The sequence below is a fragment of the Ambystoma mexicanum genome, chromosome 8, assembly GCF_040938575.1.
Source record: "Ambystoma mexicanum isolate Mex_15411 chromosome 8, UKY_AmexF1_1, whole genome shotgun sequence".
Classification (NCBI taxonomy): Eukaryota; Metazoa; Chordata; class Amphibia; order Caudata; family Ambystomatidae; genus Ambystoma; species Ambystoma mexicanum.
This window is the reverse complement of record NC_090929.1, coordinates 368,654,698-368,672,550: the sequence shown is the minus strand read 5'-3', so window position 1 is coordinate 368,672,550 and position 17,853 is coordinate 368,654,698.

Below are 17,853 nucleotides of genomic sequence, written 5' to 3'. Positions count from 1 at the left end.
AGAATAGCAGAAAGGAAAGGAGGCACAGAGGGGGAAAGGGACAGTGAAGTTGAGTCCAGAGGAGATGTGGTGAGTAGACAAATATACAATCAGACAGGTAGTGAGGAGCAAGACAATTGCAAGCTTTGTAGAGTAGGAGAAGGAACCTGAAAATAAAGCATTTGTGCATGGAGAGCTAACCAGTATGGAGTCGGTAAGAAGAAGTAGGGGTGGTTCTGGGTAGGTTGCTGATAGTGTGGGTAGCAAAGCTCAGGACTTGTGTAGAGGGAGGAAAGAGTAGAGAGGATGGACAAGGAGTAGGCTCAAGCAGTAGTTAGGTTTGCTGAGCACAAGGTTGTAGATTAGATTTTTCATAGAGTGGTTATTAAGAAATTGATGTATTTTCTCAATTTGAGAAGGTTAATACAGTAACAGAGGCAGTGGTAATGATGACATGTTGCATTTGGAGGTCTCCATCAAGAGATTTCGAGACTTGGGTAAGGGAGAAAAGAACGTCAGTTGAGAAGGATATAAACAAAGGGATGGTAGGCATGGCAGTGAAAGCAGAGAGAAGGATGACTTCCATTTTGAAGAGTTCCAGTTTCAGTAAAGAATTATAGTGAGACGGTTGATAATCTATTTGTTCCAAGATGGCTGGATGAAGGAGGGAAAGGTGATACACATTTGAGTGTCATCAGCAAAGAATTGATAGTTAAAGCCAAAGGAAATGATATGTCTACTGAGGGCAGAGGTATAGAGAGTGAGGAGCAAAGGTGCAAGGACTCGTCGTTGGTGGGATGCCAACAGTGGTAGTGGTGGGATCAGAGGTTTGCAAGTTTCAGGAGATTTTAAAGGATCACCATTTGAGGTAGGAGGCGTTTCAAATTCAGGCCATGGCAGATTTGCAAAACCTAAGGTTCTGGAGAGGAGAGTGGTTGACAGGGTTGTAAGCAGCGTGCCCCAAAGGGGTGATCTTAGAAGAGAGTATGGAGTGGTGAGCATCAGAGTGAAGTTGGAGACAGAGTGCAGTCTCAGTCAAGTATTTACAATGGTAGCCAGATTGAAGGGGATTGCCAAGGTTATTACTAGGATAAGTACTCAGTGATCCGGTTGGTTACCACTTGCTCAAGGACCATTTAATGGTGGGGAAGGAGGCAAACTGTGCAATAGTTTGCTGCAACGTTTGAGTGAGCAGAAGGTTTCCTCAATAGGGGTAGGACAGTGCCAAATTTGAAGGATGCAGAGAACAGTCCAGTGGAGAGACAGCAGTTAAAGAGGTCAATGAGATAAGAGCAGGTGATTGAGATTTGTTCTTTGATCATTGGATGAGCAAACAGGTCGACAAGACCTCAGAATGGGTTAAACTAGCAAAGGGCGGGTGCTCATTTGCTAGGAGAGGTTTGGAGGAATTGTTGAGAATAGAATGGGTTGGGTAAGAGGTGGTGGGCATAAGGAGGGTGTGGTGGGATGAGAGAGGAGTGCTGTGACAGTGTCATGGATTTTAGAGATTTTAGAGGAAATTTTGTGTGCAAAGTTATTAGCAGAAAGGGATGAGGTGCTGGATATTGGCTTAAGAGGTGTGAGCAACACTTGGAGGGGAGATTAGTGTCTGTGTGACTTACTGCGAACAGAGAAGATTAGGTTTGTGAAGTAGTAGGATATTCCAGAGTCCAATGCAGAGGTGAGCACAGCAATGGATTTTTTTAGGCTGTAGTTTGCTGGGGTCAGTGATTTGCGATAGTGTGGTAGGTCACAGCACATGTTTTGTTTTGGGAGTCTGAATCTCAGAAGTGATACAGGGCTGAGGACGGGAAGGTGTGAATGTGAAAGCTGGATAGTGTTGGTCAAGGGGAGTCATAAATACATAGTGAAAGTCAGAAAACACACTTCCAATGGAAGAGACATGAACAAGGCAGAGAGACAGGAGAGGAGTCCTCACAACATCAAGGTAAGGGGCAATAGACTCCTGCCTGAATTTACTCTTAGTCATTGAAGAGGGGAGAGGAGGATTAACAGGTGGAGAGACCAAGATGTCAAAGTGAACAATGGTGTTATCACAGGGAGAGGAGTCAATGGAGATATCATAGGAGGATCTTAAACATGAGAGAAAGACAGACCAGGAGAGATTCTACCAGAGTGGGTGGTTTGGTCAAGGAGTGAGTAGTGGCAGTGGTAAAATAGATGAGAAGTAAGAACAAGGCAGAGGATATGGAGTGCTTGGCATGGTTAAAGCAGTGAGCATGACAAAGTGGATCTTGGTAGCAAGTGACCCAAGGAGAAGGCACAGGTCAGGGAAGGAGTTAAGAGGTCCGTAGGGTCAATACAGAGCCAAAACAGTGAGAGGAGTACGGGGGAGTAGATGAATAATAGCATTTTTCTAAAAAAAAAGTTGATAATAGAGGGGGCAGAGGACCAGTCTTTAGGCCATTTGTGATAAGGAACTCCACACTGGCACCCTTGCCGGTTGGGAGTAGGAGAGAGTAGCAGCATCAGTGTGGAGAGCCGCAAGTGTGTCAGATTCATAAGAGGAAGTCCAGGATTCAAAAAGCAAGAAGTGAAAGTTGAGGGTCATAAGTGGTCAGTGATATAATATGATTCATTGGACAAGGATAGCAAATTTCAAAGAACTAGAGAAAGAGTTATGAAAGGTGGGGAACAGGGGTAGGTGTTCTGTGTTAAGCAAGGGAGATAGATGAGCTGGATGATCTTTGAAGAACGAGACCATCATTTGTTAGGTGTGCAGGTGCAGGGAGGAAAGAGGGAAATGGGGAGGGTGAAGTGTGAAGCATAAGTTAGACTGAGTTGATGCAGAAGTCTATGAGATAAGGGAAGAGAAGCAGAATAGTCAGTATGAGGAGGAATGAAGCAAAGTCAAGGTGAAAAGGTGGCTGAGAAGAAGCAGTTGTAAGTTCTGATTAGGGCTAGAATGGGGCTATAGATAACCAAAAGTCAGTTAACAGAATCAAACAGGAATGTTCCTATTTATTGTGAGGTAACAGCAACTCCACAGTGAATGAACAGCAAAGTCCTGGCTTGAACAGGACTCTGGCTCCAGGCTCCTTGCAGCCCTACAAAGCCCAAACATGGAGTTAGACTTTGCTGCTTTTGGCCATTGGCTGAAGATGCCTGGGCCGGATGCCCAGAAGTGAGGCAAGAATAATAATGAAGGTAGTATTTCACATGCCCCTCTAGTAGCTAATCACAGTCTCCATATTGCTTCCAGACTTGCTGGCAGGAAGCAGGCATGGTCTTTGGTGTTATAGGCCCAGGTAGCTTTGTTTGGCAAAGCCACGGAAGGCAAAAACCCTAATGTCCTAAGGGAAGAATCGAGAGTACAAAACAGTTGCAAGGGAATTCCTCCATGTACAAACAAACAAATTACTCTGTGGGAAAGACACTCCAAATACAAATCTATACAAAACATACTATAGATTAATGTAATAGGATATTAATATACATTATTATTGGAAAAGAACAGGAAGCCAAATGTAACAATGAAGAGAGATCAAACATTACATTTCATATATAACAAAACACATAAATCACAAAACAAAGATTGCCATAATGATCAACATAGAGCAATGAATCAGAACTGTTTTGTTTGAACATATGCAAATTCGTTCAATTTAAGGAAATTCTGGCAGATCAGACTACATTTATTAATGTGCAAATTGACTGAGCCAGTTGGTTTTAAAAACTGCAATGTGTTAACATCGGACCAAGATCTTGAGTTTCAGCTGTGATGGTGGTAATGAATTCGTCCACCAAAGACTTCATCAGTACAAAAGGGATTTTCATGAAGGAAATTGAGACATGTGTTCTGTATAGTATCTTCATTTTGCAGGCAGGGCCCTCAGATGTGCACAGTATCATGAGGGAAAGCAGGATGTGACAAAACATGACTTTCAAGCAAACATCCAGTCACATGGCCCACAGGGACCCAATCACAATTCTGCAGATGGCTGCCAGCCTCGCAAGCAGGATTCAGGAAGAGTCCTGTGTGTTGTAGAACCAGGACACTTCGTTTTCTGGGCAGGACCGTCAGATGGTGTACAGGATCGTCTGGGAAGGCAAGATGCTGCCACAAAAAATTATTTTCATACGACATCCAGATGCAGTGTCCATGCTCTGATTAAAGCTTGCTTGTATGGGGGCAAAGACAAGGGCACTGGGGCAAAGAATTCAGAATATTTTGATGAGACTTACTCAGCTATGGGACTCAAATGGGAATGGGGAGTAATGAATACCGGCACCCGGCAATGGGGACGGACCGGGTCCGCCGGGGTCGGAATGCCACTCCACTGCCCCATTGCCGGGTTCCGGTAATCTCACGAGTATGGCAGCAGCCATGCTGGTTTTACCTGCAGGGCTACCGCCAAACTCGTAATGAGGCCCAATGTCTGTTTACAGGACCAATTGCTTGCGCTTTCACGTTTTTCATAAAGAAAGCTAACTTATGTTCTTGTTTTCAAGTGACAAAAAAGAATTCCGCAAAGCTCACTGGTTTGCCAGTGGGGCATAGATATGAATATGAATGGTGCTGGTGCATCCGACGAGTTGTGGCCGCGGGTGCCGGCACCCGCGAGCACAACTCGTAGTTTGCCGGTCCTTTAGTAACGGTACCGGTAGCTTATCAGTGCCGTTACTATCGGACCTGCAAACTCATATTAAGGCCCATTTTGTTTCTTTTGAACATCACTGTGAGGAAAGACTCTGATCTTTTTTTTTTTTTTAAAGCAATGTTTACTCATAATTTCATTATGAAATTAGCATGAAAAGTCACAAATTCAATGCATTTCGGAGTCTGTGAAATTCAAATAACTTTCAGATAAAATTCAGATGACCTGCCCTCCTCTGGTTGACCTCAGTAACCATGAAGCAGCCTGTCAAGCTGAATTGGTCACTACAGTAATGTCTTCATTCAGGCAATCAATCAATTAGCCCAACACAAGCAATCATTTCAAGAGACCACACGTCATGAAGAATTGGTTATCAATATAATTTCTTCGCGGAGGTATATATTGATTTAATTCCTCCGGCTCATATTTCATGATTTGGGATTTGCCAACAGTGATTATAAAAATATAGCTCTGGAGTTGCTGTGGCGGTGAGTGAGCAGAAACTTTGGAAGAGCTGGATTCTTTCTGTCCCCCTTTCGTAAATTAGAATCTAAATCATGTATTTCACGCAGAATGATGCTTGAAAGCATTTCCGATCATAGCACAACAAAGCCCAATGTTCCAAACAGTTTCTTGTCATGTAGAGTGGCTGCAAGTGTTGGAAAAAGTATTCATTACATCCTGAAAGAGTAGGAAAAGCGTACTGGAAAAATAAGTAGGAAAAGGACACTTGAAATGTTGTATAATATTCTCACATTTGTCTCCGGCCACCTGATTTCTGCATCCGCTTACGTGCAAACAGACACATAAGGCTGTAGAAATTGACACCTCAACTGTAGCACAAAACAAGGATATCTGGACAGTTTGGCAAAGGCCAGTGCTAGTGTGTGGGCTGCCCAAGCATAGAGTCCTTTTGGAACTCCTCCTCTCGCTTTTCAAATTGGGCCACATTTGATGGTTTAAGGAGAAAATGGAGTCCGAGGGTGCCCCTTGTTGGTAGCCCGCTAGGCAGCTGCTTCTAGTTGCCTTATTGTATTTAGCACAAGCAGTGCTGTGGTCTCCAAAAAGTAGAGCTGAGCCAGGGTCCTCCCAGGGCCCACCTGTCCCACCCAGCCATGGCGGGACATTTTCCCGCCGTGGCTGCAGCCATGATCAAGTCTGGCAAGTGACTGACAGTAGTGCCAGCCAGCCACAGTGTCACTGGAACGTCAGTCACTTGCCTGATTTGATCATGGCAGCACATCATGTGACACAGAGGGGTGATCTGTTGCTGGGATGTAATGCCAATGACTTTTGAACATTATGCGAGTGTTAAGTAGGCTCTGTTTATGAAAGTCGCCCTTGAAACACTTGTGTATAGGCGCTTTATAAATGCCATATCATATCATATCATATCATGGTCTACTGGTGCTCTGGCATATTTGAAAGAAGTTAGTGGGAGAATTGGGAGTGTGCCAGATAACATTGCTGTTGTGTTAATGGTTGGCAGTCAGGAAGTACATGGGAAGTATGTGTGGGATTGTTCCTAGGTGGTGTAAGTAGTGGGATTAGAGGCCATATGGTCTAGAGGGGAGTGTTGTCAGTGCATTGTGCCAGGATGCAATGCCCGGACCGTGGTATGGCTTTGACGAAAAACAGATATTGTTATTATAAGGTTCCTGATTCGTGGTGCTCAAGTTCATAATTTCTCCCTAGTTAGTAAAAGAAAATCTATATTTGATCTTGCAAAACATGTGATGGTCCTTTTTTAAACAAATACAGTAAAACATGTTCTACCAAGAACTGTCAGGGAATCAGTTTGCAGGATAAGAGGTCTGTTTTGCAGACGACCGAAAACCATGAAAATAAACGTACTGCCAACTGCAGACTACACAGTTCACAGGACCTATGCTCCATTTACCAACCCTCTTCCATCTGCAATATCTGCTATAAAGCCTTTGAAACTATGTTACCTGCCATTTTATCAAAAGCAGTGGTACCACTAAAGTCAATGTAAGGTGCTGATTGATAGAGTGTTCCATTTTATAAAAGTGCTAGTTAATGGTGATACTATTTTAGAACTGGTGGAGAAGTGAAGGGGGTTAGTGCCTTTTACTCTCCCTCAATGAAAGAGCACTGGATTATTAATGCAGAGAGGTACTGAGCAGGTCGCTGTGCACTGCAGAGCACCTTATAGTGTACAACAACTTGAATCTGATGTGGTTTGGGATTGTATCCCTCAAAGCGCCAAATAAAAAGAAGGTGAGTTTACAATTACATCATCTTTCTTACTTGACTCAAGAGGCGTAGTTAATTCACAAAGAAATACATCTGAGATGATAGTTATTGCAATGAATAAACCACTGGTAAAACAGCTCAGGAATCTTCCGCTGTTATACCGTGCAGAACAAATGTTCAAATCCCTGTACACTACCTCAGCAGTTTAATGTGCCAGCTGAAAACATCTGGGTGCAAAAGGTTTGAAATCCCAGAATGGTAGGCTCAGTGAGAATATGAACCTGGTGTAGACATGTATTTATAACATGCAGTTTAAAGGCCTAAATCCGTCATTAGTGACACGTGTGTTGGCAGCATGATAGGTCCATGTTAGCAATGGCTTCTCCAAACTGTGCACTATACAGTCTGTATACCACAGAAGCAGTCAGGAATGTGTCTGATGCTCCCAGCACATCAAGGCGGTACTGTGGAAGAAATGTATTAGTATTCCCTGTCACCCATGCTGTTGATACTTTTGTTTGGGCAGTGCCAATAATTTCAGTACTGATTTTTTTTTTTGCTGAACGTGGGTATATGCCATTTCTTCAAATTATGGAGCAACATAAATGTGCCAGTTTAGGGTAGCTTATAATAAGAGTGAATAGCTTGATTGCATTAATTTGCTATTTATTGATGAACGCTCCTTAATCAATTGGCTGTTATGCTCAAGTACACTTGAAATTTAACCAAAAGTGTTAAAAAAGTACTCAAAGATTCAGAAGGATTATTTGAAAATTGAAAACAAAAAAAAATCCTCATTTAAGGTTTAATACAAAGAAAGTGGTCCTCCACACGAGTTTCGCCACTGTAATTAAGTGGCTCATCAGGATGAACTGAACTGAACACAGTGGGCCTCGCTACGAGGTTGGAGGCAGCCATGGTGCTATTAGCACCATGGCTGCCTCCAAACTCGTTCTGACTCCGCCCTGGTGAATGGAGCAATTACCGGTCCATTCCAAGGTTGGCGGGACCGGTAATTCCCCATTCACCAGGGCCATTCTCCATTCCCATTTGAGCCCCCATAGGGCTCAATGGGAATGGGGAAGGCGCTAATAACGGTACCGCAAATTGCGGTACAGTTATTAGCTCTAGAGTCCCTTTGCGTGTCCTGTCCTTAATGCCTGAAAAAAACAGGCGTTAAGGAAGGACCCGCAAAGGGAACTCATAGTATGGCGGTAAGCGATTACTGCCCACCTCGTAATGAGGCCCAATCAGTAGCTTCTCTAATTTAACATAGGGCTTCATTCCGAGACTGGTGGTAGTCATGGCGCTATTTGCGCCATGGCTGGCTCCAATACTAGGTCCGGCACCGATCTTGTTCAATGGGGACTTACCGGTGCAGTACAACCCTGGCGGGACCGGTAAGTCCCCATTGAACAAACCATTCCCCATTCGCATTTCAGCCCCCATAGGGCTCAATGGAATGAGGAGGGCGCTAATAACGGGCTTGCAAATGGCAAGCCTGTTATTAGCACCCTGGTCCCTTAGCGGGACCCGTAAGGGACATGTGGTAAGACCACACGTTCCTTACGGTTCCCTCCAAGGGACCTCGGAATCAGGCGGTAAGGGATTACCGGCACCGGTCTCCTTACCGGTGCCCTGTATCCCTTACCGCCCGACTCGTAATGACCCCCATAGTGTTTCAAAACAGCTAAATCTTTGTTGTATATAAAATAAAATCCCCAAAATTACCATGAGTAATGATTGATACTGGTTAAAGTCAGTTGAATTGGAATGCACATTCTATATTATGCTTTACACACGAAAATAGCAACTCACCTTTTATTGGTCTTGATTCAAGTTAATAGGATGGTTATCTTCTACTTAGGATAGATAAGCCTGTGTGAATAAGGACTGAGTGTCAGAACATGCTTGGTTATAATGTTGAACTAGTTGAGGGTTGCAAAAGCAGGGCTGAGGAAAAGCTAATAGGGGCTCACTTAATTCGGAAATAAAATATAACTTTAAATTAAACTCACCTTGTATGAAATAGATTGTATCTGATAAAACAGTCTATTTAGCGTTATCCCAGAATGCCGATCCTGTTAGATACTACGTTCTAAGATGGCTGCCAAATAAATAGGTACATGTGACGTCATCTCATCTCAAACACGATGGCGTCAACACAAAATAGCATTAGTACGTGCCATATGTATTTTCACTGCAATTATTTGTACTCAGAATGTCACATTATCTGCTGACCTGCAGGGCAGGCCCTGAAATCCATCCTTAGCAAAAACAAATACAATCGTGCTGCGTTGAAGCTTATATATACTTGAATGTTCTTCAAAGCCAGAGTATTGGAAGCGTTGAAGCTTGCATATGATGACTTGAAAAAAGGAACAAACATAGGAGCTGGGTTTGAAACTTGCTGCCACTGTTTTCATTTCTTTCAAAGGTCAGGGATGGGCTGGTCAATATATAGCTAACATACACACACATCTTGCATGTTCCTGTTGTCTATCCTGCTATCAAGGGGTGCTGGCTATTTTATGGGACACATAGTCCTGTGGAGGCATTTTATATTAAGTTAGCTCTTCTTGCATTCTGGGATACATTTTCAAATGTAGACCTCTCGACTATGAGAGCAGCCAGGCTTCTGGCATTAATAGTTCTGAGGGGACTGCTGTAGAGGTGCAGGGTGCAATCTGGGACATGTAGTCCACTAAACAGCCTTCTATACCATATTACATTATACACTCTGGGATACGGCCTTAACACCGTGTCAAAGTTGGGCATGTCTTCAAAATGAGACAGAGGGCTTCATTATAAGTTTGCTGGTCCTGTAACTACGGTACCGGTAATCTTGCTGGTACTGTAGTTACCGGACCAGCAAACTACGAGTTCTGCTCTCGGGTGCCTTTTCTTCCGCCAGGTCTGACCTGGCGGGAGGAAAGGCACCCACGAGCAGTTCATGTCGGATGCACCGGCACCATTCTGAATTGTGCTGGTGCATCTGACCTCCCCATTCCCATTGAGCCCTACGGGGCTCAAATGGGAATGAGGATCGTTACATTCTGACACCCGCGAATGGGCAATTACCGGGTCTGGCAGGGCTGTAATGATCTGGTAATTGCCCATTCGTAGAACCACTTGGCACACATCATTCTGGAGACTTCAAACAACGGGATGTTCTCATACTCCAACCCCGACCTTGAGCTCAAACCCAGCAAAATATCTACCGCTACAAATTGATCATAAGATAGGCATCCCATCATTGGTAAGCACCGACACAAATTCAGGATATGAACAATGGTGAATCGAATAAAATGCACTCCCCCATCCAGTAAATCCAGATGCTTCAGGCTGCTTTGTAGATTTTGGACATAGAAGGTGCTCACAAATCACAAATGAGCTCCTCGGATAGGCTTGGGCCTTACATATTTTCCTGAAATCCTCCAAGATGGTAACAGCCTGAGGCTGCCTCACAACAATGTGTGGGGATTCAATCTGCGCATCTCGGGAGATGCAGGCTTTGGAGATAACAGATTGGGATAGAACATTTCAGAAGAGATAAAAGTATATTTGTATTGCTGAAATTGCATTGTTGATCATTAATCCTGCCTGTCCCTGAGCACTTTTGCTAGTGCTCAGACTTTGAAAGCAGAGGCCCAGAGGCTCGACTTACAGTGCTACACAAGGCATCTGAGGCTACTGAAAAAGTGGGGTGTTGTGCATGGAGACTTTAAGCAAAGTACTCTGCATCTGCAACATTCATTCTCTTTGATCTGCTAGATATCTCGAGTTCCAGTCCACTACAAATTTGACTAAACCTGGATAGTCAATGTTTCCAGATATCTTCCATGAGAACTACCAGCATCTTAGATCATGTCTCACTTAGGTGTTTGATATACTTGAATGACAAGACCATGTCCATCTGGAAAATTATTCAGCACACAACTTTGATTCCAAAAAGCAAATTGATCTGAAGTGAGTTTTGTCAGATCTCACCAGTTTATGTGCAATAAAAGTTCATCTAAAGACTGATTTCCCACAAATAAAGTTTATCATGCATCGTCATCCACAACCTAATCTGCTTTCATCAAACTCAATAAGCAGATCTACAACTGATCGGAAAATTGATCTTCCAATCCAAGCCTGCTTGTTGTGTTATGCTTTGTTTTTAGGATGCGTTTGAGCACTTATGACATTTACATGGTCTTCAGGGGCTATATTGCAGATCTGGAATAGAGAAAGGGCGTCTGGTTGGTTGGGAAATGCAATATTGCTGGGTTTTTTGTTAAAGTTGCTTATCGTAAGTAGCCTGGGCTCTGCTTTCTTGTAAGCTTTCTAAGTGAGAAGTGTAGCAGGCAACAAAGGCTTTGTGTACAGAGGGGCTGCATCGTTTCTAGTTAGAGGTGTAGGTGTGTGTTTTGAAAGTTTGGTGAGAGGTATTTCTTTTGATGCTGTTCAAACCGCTGGATTGCATTTGTGTGTGATGAGTACGGTGGAAAGCAATTAAAGGAGTCAAAAAGTGGGGAGTATTTGAGAAATGTCCATAGTGCTTTCCAAATATTGCAGCCATTGTGCTATGGGGCAGGTGTTTGGCTTTAGTGGGTGATGTGTGAAGATGTGCTGTGCTGAGGTTTGCATGTGCTTGAGACATTAGTCTTATGTGGAGCGTGGAACTACTTGAGTGTAAGTGGTGTCTCTTCGCAGAGCCCATATATGTATGACCTGCCATGTGAGGATCCTTTTTGTATGGAAATAGTTTGTTTATGTTTATGTTCAGGGAGCTTTATAAAATGCACATTATCACCAAATATCGTTGTTTCGCTATAATCAGAACAAGTAAAGGAAACATCAAGGAGACAGTCCACCGTTATGTATTGGGGGGAAACAGGCACGATTGTTTTCCAGAAGCATAACAAATCTCACTTTTGTACCTTTGGTAGAGAATTCTAGCCCTTTGCTGCCGCATATGGGAAAGATCTCCCTGCAGCTCTTAATTTGTTTAATATGGACATCATCAATAGGCTATCTGTATTTGAACGAAGCTGTCTATTAGGTTGGTATAATAAGATTCATTCAGTTAGACCATTAGTATGCTCTCCAAATATAATCCTACGTACCCTGCAGACAGCTTTACAGCTATTGTTTTATCAGGAGCCCAGGTAAGGAGACAGGGCGACGTTATGGTACTTGGTCATTTTGATCAGCGTTATGGCGGACACATTTTGCAAGCGTTGAAATCATAAAACAGTTTGCCTTATAGACCATGATAGAGATATTTAATGGTGGTTAAAGACCTTTCCCCAACTGATAGCACTCGGCTTTGCCTCGACCAGTAGCAGGTCATTTTCCATTGATAATGACCCCTTCTTTTCTCTATAAGCCTTGATTATATACGTGGAATTTTGGTGGGCCATTGTAAACAATGGGCCAGCTGAGTGTCTTTTACGCTGTTACAAAGCTTGATATTTCTCTCCTAACATTCTGCCCCAATGCTCACTGTCTCCCTGAGCCAACATTCCACATAAACAATGCTAATTTCAAGGTTCTCATTCACCAACCTTTCCAACCAGTTTTTAACCTTTTTAATGTTTTTTTTTCTCCATGTTTTAATAGTGTAAGAGCCCTGGGGGTGAGAGGTTGACATTTGTTAGCATCCCTTACATTCTCTCCTCCGCTTTGCCTCAAGCCTGTAACTCTGGTGTGGGTCCAAATCACCTGTTACAGTGCTCGCTCCCTAGAATGTAAGGCCTCAGTAACACCCTGCCCAGTGGAACTTTAGAAAACTCTGATGAGGACAGATGTTGAGAAATTCTAGCTATGTATGTTTACATTCTAGTCATGCAATCCAGTGTCCATGACTCAGCATGTTCCAGGGAATATGGATGCCCTACATTTTGAAGGTTGGTATGCAACCCAATTGTTGAAATATTTGTCTTGGCTTCCTTTTCTACCATCGACAACTATAACTATAGGAAAGTAGACAGTTGTGTCAGAAAAGTGGAGCCATAGCATTCTGATCATTAACCCTGAACCATTTGCAAAACTCATGCATACCTGGATAACGCTCTCCAGTTATACAGAACATGGAATATAGATCCACCTATAGGAAGTAATTCTGTGCTCTGAACACTCAACTTTAAAAGGCTGTTGCTGTGTAGCTTTATATATCCACAATTCTGATCCCTTTCGCCTCTGTAGGGAAGAACAGGCCCTGCTTCTTAATGTCCTGCCATTATCGGGATGTTCCACGCCACTGGGGAACCTTCAAGCATTGCCATAGCTGTGAAAATGGCTAGATGCGTGACCTCTGCGATGTTCAATCCTGTCACAAACATTTAAGGTGAAAAATATGGTAATATAAGCTAGAAGAGTGTTGACATCTGTATTTATTTCCATGAATGTCACCATCTCCTTAGTGAAAGGGGGCCTCATTATGAGTCTGGTGGTATCTCAGCAGTAAATCTGCAGAGATACCACCAAATGGATTTACCATTTCCGTCCCTTGGTCTGGCGAATCTACAGCCGGATTACAAGTGGCAGTATGGTGGTGTTAGTCCCCATTTATGGAGTTCATAGGACTCCATGGGATTTTGGCATTTTGCTGGAGGTTGTTCATCCACCTTTCTGCAAACCCACCATTCCCGCAGTGAAGTAATGCAGAATCTTGGCCATAATTCAGTGCATTACCATTGTTTCTGGCCACTCAGCCAAACTCATAATGAGGCCCATTGTGCTTGAGATCCAGTTTCAGAAATTGCTTAATTTCCCGGGTTGGTGCCAATCTCCATCATGGCATCAAGTCACCATTGCAGCTCTCAATGGAAATGGCAGTTTGCATTCCTGAGATACAGACTGCTCTATCTGCCCAGATTGCCGGTACTCATGGATCCACAGCCACACCTGTCTCTTTTGCACTTTCTATCAGAGTTAAATCTTTGGCTAGTGGAACTGCCAGATTAAGCAATGCATCCTGGCAAGTCCACAATGTAGCTGCTTCCCCTTTCCTGGAGTCCTTATGATCCTCTAACATGAGTGTCAACATTCCAGAAGGCCATGCAGGAGGAAAGTCCACTATACAACTGATGTACAGAAGAGGACAGTCTGCTCAAGCTTTTTCTGATCACTTTTGAAGGGGGTTTATGGAGATGGATCCACAGGCACATCATGACTCTAAGAGATGGAATCAAATCAGATGAAGTAAGACCGACTATTCCATATGGGTCAACTATGTCCCTCATCTTGTCATCTCTGCTTGCAGCTTTTAAGTGACCCGAGAGAATGGGTTGTTCATCTGTGCTCTCTTTCCAGCTAATAGGCACATGCTTTTGGAGGATGTTGGAAATGCCATCTTGGTGGCTCAAGTATATACATGTGTTTGAGGCTTTCTTGTTCACTAAGTAATCGGTATCCTAGTTGCCCATTTGATCTTCCTGGGGGATAAAGGGTCAAGAACCCAAAGGCTGCCTCTTGGACAAGATTGCAACCTTCAACTTGCTTAAGCCACAAAGGTTTTGGGAACATCTGTATTTGCTATAGCTGTGGTGCGAAAAGGCTTCTGAATTGTGCAGGCAACAACACATCCACCTTGGCTGTTAATGTTAAAGGTTTTTATATCATGCACACGTGCCACTTGCATGGACTCTTTGTGCACTGGCGGTTCTGTGAAAATGAGAGGGGGTGGGTTTGTGGGAGGAACGGGAGAAAGAGCAAGGGAGATGTGATGTGCTTTTGGCAGCTTCAGTTTGGATCTACTGTTCACTGAGCTTGGATGCAAGATTCGGGAGGCGGACGTCATGTGGTGTTGTGCAAGGCTGTGCATGCTATGTCTTGTTAGTGTGTTGTGAAGTGTGTGCAGCTTGCTGTGCTGAAGAGTTCTGGTTGTTTTAGTGCAGTATGTGAGAGTGTATGCAGAGGGTTGAATTGTTAGAAACAGTTTTGGTTATTAGTGGCACTGGCTGATCTTCTTCAGCTTTTCCGGTTTATTAGTTGTATCTTCCCTCCTTCCTGCCCTTTCTAGTTTTATCGGTAAAGTCACCTCTGGGTGAAGGGTTCATACGCTACTTTGCCTCTCCATCGGTTGCCCGAATTCTAAGTGCACTCCCCATTTCTGACTAGATGCCTGTTCCTAGCTCAGTGGGTGATCAGCAGGGAGCAGAATTCTTTAACTGGATTCCCATATTGGGGTTACATTCCAGTAGGGGCATAGTTATTGTTTAGTCCAGTTCCCTCTTGATGCCCTAACTAGTGGCATGCCTCCCTTTCCCATTTCCATCCATGGACTTTCCTTGGCCTGTTTACTGTTATCACCCTCTCTTTTCCGGGGCTCTATATTAACCAGGGAGGTGGGTGGGGTTGGTGAGCTTCTCTTCTCAGTCCTATCCCTCATTCTTGTTTTTCCTGGTTACTTCTCCTTTTTCACGTGCGTGGTTGATCGGGAGGTGTGCAGACTCGTTCAGTGGGCTTTGTTGTGTTCAGAGTTGAAGAGCCAGGTTTTCAGCAGTTTCCTGAATTTTGTATTGTCCTTCATAGTTCGAATTTCGCTTGGAACGGAGTTCCATAGAATCGTGGCTAAGCAGGAGAGTGCTGGGCCACCCATTTATTTCTTCCGGTACCATTTGGGTTCAAGACGGATGTCGATTCACGATCTCAGGGTTCTGCCTGGTTTGTAGATGGATTCAAGTGTTAACTCATCCTTGAAAATTCCAAGGTTTTTTACAGCTTTTTATGGCGTTGGTTGTTTTCTCAGCTCTATTGAACATGGTATGTGCCGGTCGTTCCCTCTGTCTCCCGGTGTAATCATGATTTCAGTTTTTTTAGGATTGATTTTGAGTTTGTTCATGTTCATCCATTGGTAGAGCTCATTGAGACACTCACCTAGGGGTGCTATCTCCAATTGTATGTCCACAAATTTGAAGATGATTTGTGTATCGTCTGCCTAGTTGTAGCATGTTAGTCTGTGCCTTTTGATGAGGTTGATTAGCGGTGTCATGTAGATGTTGAAGAGAAGCGGGGACAGTGAGGAGCCTTGTGGTACTCCACAGGATGAATCCTGTTGCGTGGATTTGAGCGGCTTTAAACAGATTCTTTCTAACTTTTCCACCAGGAATGATTTGATCCAGAGCAGTGCTGTGTGAGTGAGCCCTATTTCGTCCACTCTTTTTCTTAGGATGTGGTTTACTGTGTTGAAGGCAGCTGAGGGATAAAGTAATTTCAGTGCTGATTTGGTGTTGGAGTCTGCGTTCATCTTTAGATCATCCCATATTGAGACTATTGATGTTTCAGTTCCTCTTAAGGGTCTGAATCCTACTTGTGCCTGATCCAGTAGTTGGATATTTTCAACGTGCTCCGGTAGTTGTTTGTAGACATAGATCTTCAGTCTTTTTTCCGGGTAAGGGATGTTAGAGATTAGTCTATAGTTAGAGAGGTCTTTTAAATCGCCCATTGTGTCTTTGAGTAGAGGTTTGATGTAGGCAATTTTGAAAGCTCTTGGTACATTCCCTGTGTAAAGGGATTGATTGAAGAGGTTTAGGTAGTATTCTGGTAGTGTGTCCTGTGTAAGGATCGATTTATAGATGTCTGCAGGGCAGGGATCCATGGGAAAACTTCCCTTATTGCTCTTTTTCGCCAGACTTAGTGGTTTTTCTCTCAACATCTGTTGGAAGCAGTACATTTTGTTAGCTGGTCCCGGGTTGGTGGTAGCTGGTGTGTTGTCTGGTCGATTGGTCTGCTTTGTATGATTCAGTATTTGCTTGTGTAGAATGAGATGACCTGGCTTCTGTGATTTGCTAATGTGTTGAAAGCTCTGCTTGTTCTTGTCTGGTGCAATTTGATTCCATTGAATCAGTCATGGTTGCAGCATGTCAGGCACTGTGCTTCGCACAGTTTGATTCATTGACAACCCTTGACCCCTGTCATAGCTATCAGTCGGGGCCCCATCTGAATGATCCTGCTATATACCTTCAGTCTCCAGCTGGGTCTCAGCAGACATTTAGTTATTATGTATGTATCTATTTCTGCTTTAAAAGGCACCAAAATTGAAACCAGTCATTTGTTACCTCCCCATATTTTGCCTAGAAACACTTGTGCACAGGTGCGTTATAAATGACATATCATATAGTATCAGGTAATAATGTGAAGAAGAAAAATGGACCGTGATAGCACATCCTAGTGAGAAAAATATAAAATTATCTATGGAGTTATAGTTACGGAAAATGATGAGAAGGAAAGTTGAAAGTTTTGAGGTGCAGAGGAGAGGGGAACAACCTTGACACCTAGGATGTATAGAACAATGAGAGAAACAGCTAAGTTCCCAACTTGGGAACTCACGTCTCCTGCACACTTTCTAATATCTGGAAAACCTGATTAATAATTCATAGATGTTTTACACAGTTTATCACATATTTTTTTCAAAAAGATTTCAAATTAACTAGATTAGCAAAGGCAATTATTCAAAACATAGACTTTCAATCAGATGAGGTCACAAGAACCAATCTTCAATTTATTTGTGATGTTGAAGCTGTGGAGGGCCCAACGCGTTTCGAGTGATTCAACACTCTCCATCAGGGGCAGATAAAGTTTCTAAAAAACATATGTACAGTCATATTTATATGAATATTTAAACATCATATTCATATCTAATAGTTTTTTTAAACAACAAAAAGACATTATAATCATCGTAGAAGGTGTTCTAGTCAACACAGCATTACATGGTCTGACTGATATTTTTCTGCATGACAAAATGTACAGACACCCATTGTCCATTAAAATAAATGTCCTATCCATTCAATTCACTTCAACTTAGTGATGGTCACAAACCATTCTGAGTAGTCCTATGTCATAGTGAATTACCCATTAGCCAAATTGAGAGAAAAGAGAGCAAGAGCTAATAATTTACAGGAACTGCCCTTGTGATTGTTGTTTTTATATAAAAGAAGTGGGAGGTTGTCTGCAACAAGAGCAGGAATCTCCGGTTTACTAGGGAGTGCGAGTTGCTGGGAGTAGGAGCTTTAGTTTTATCTGAAAGACAGGGGAAGTAATGCAATTC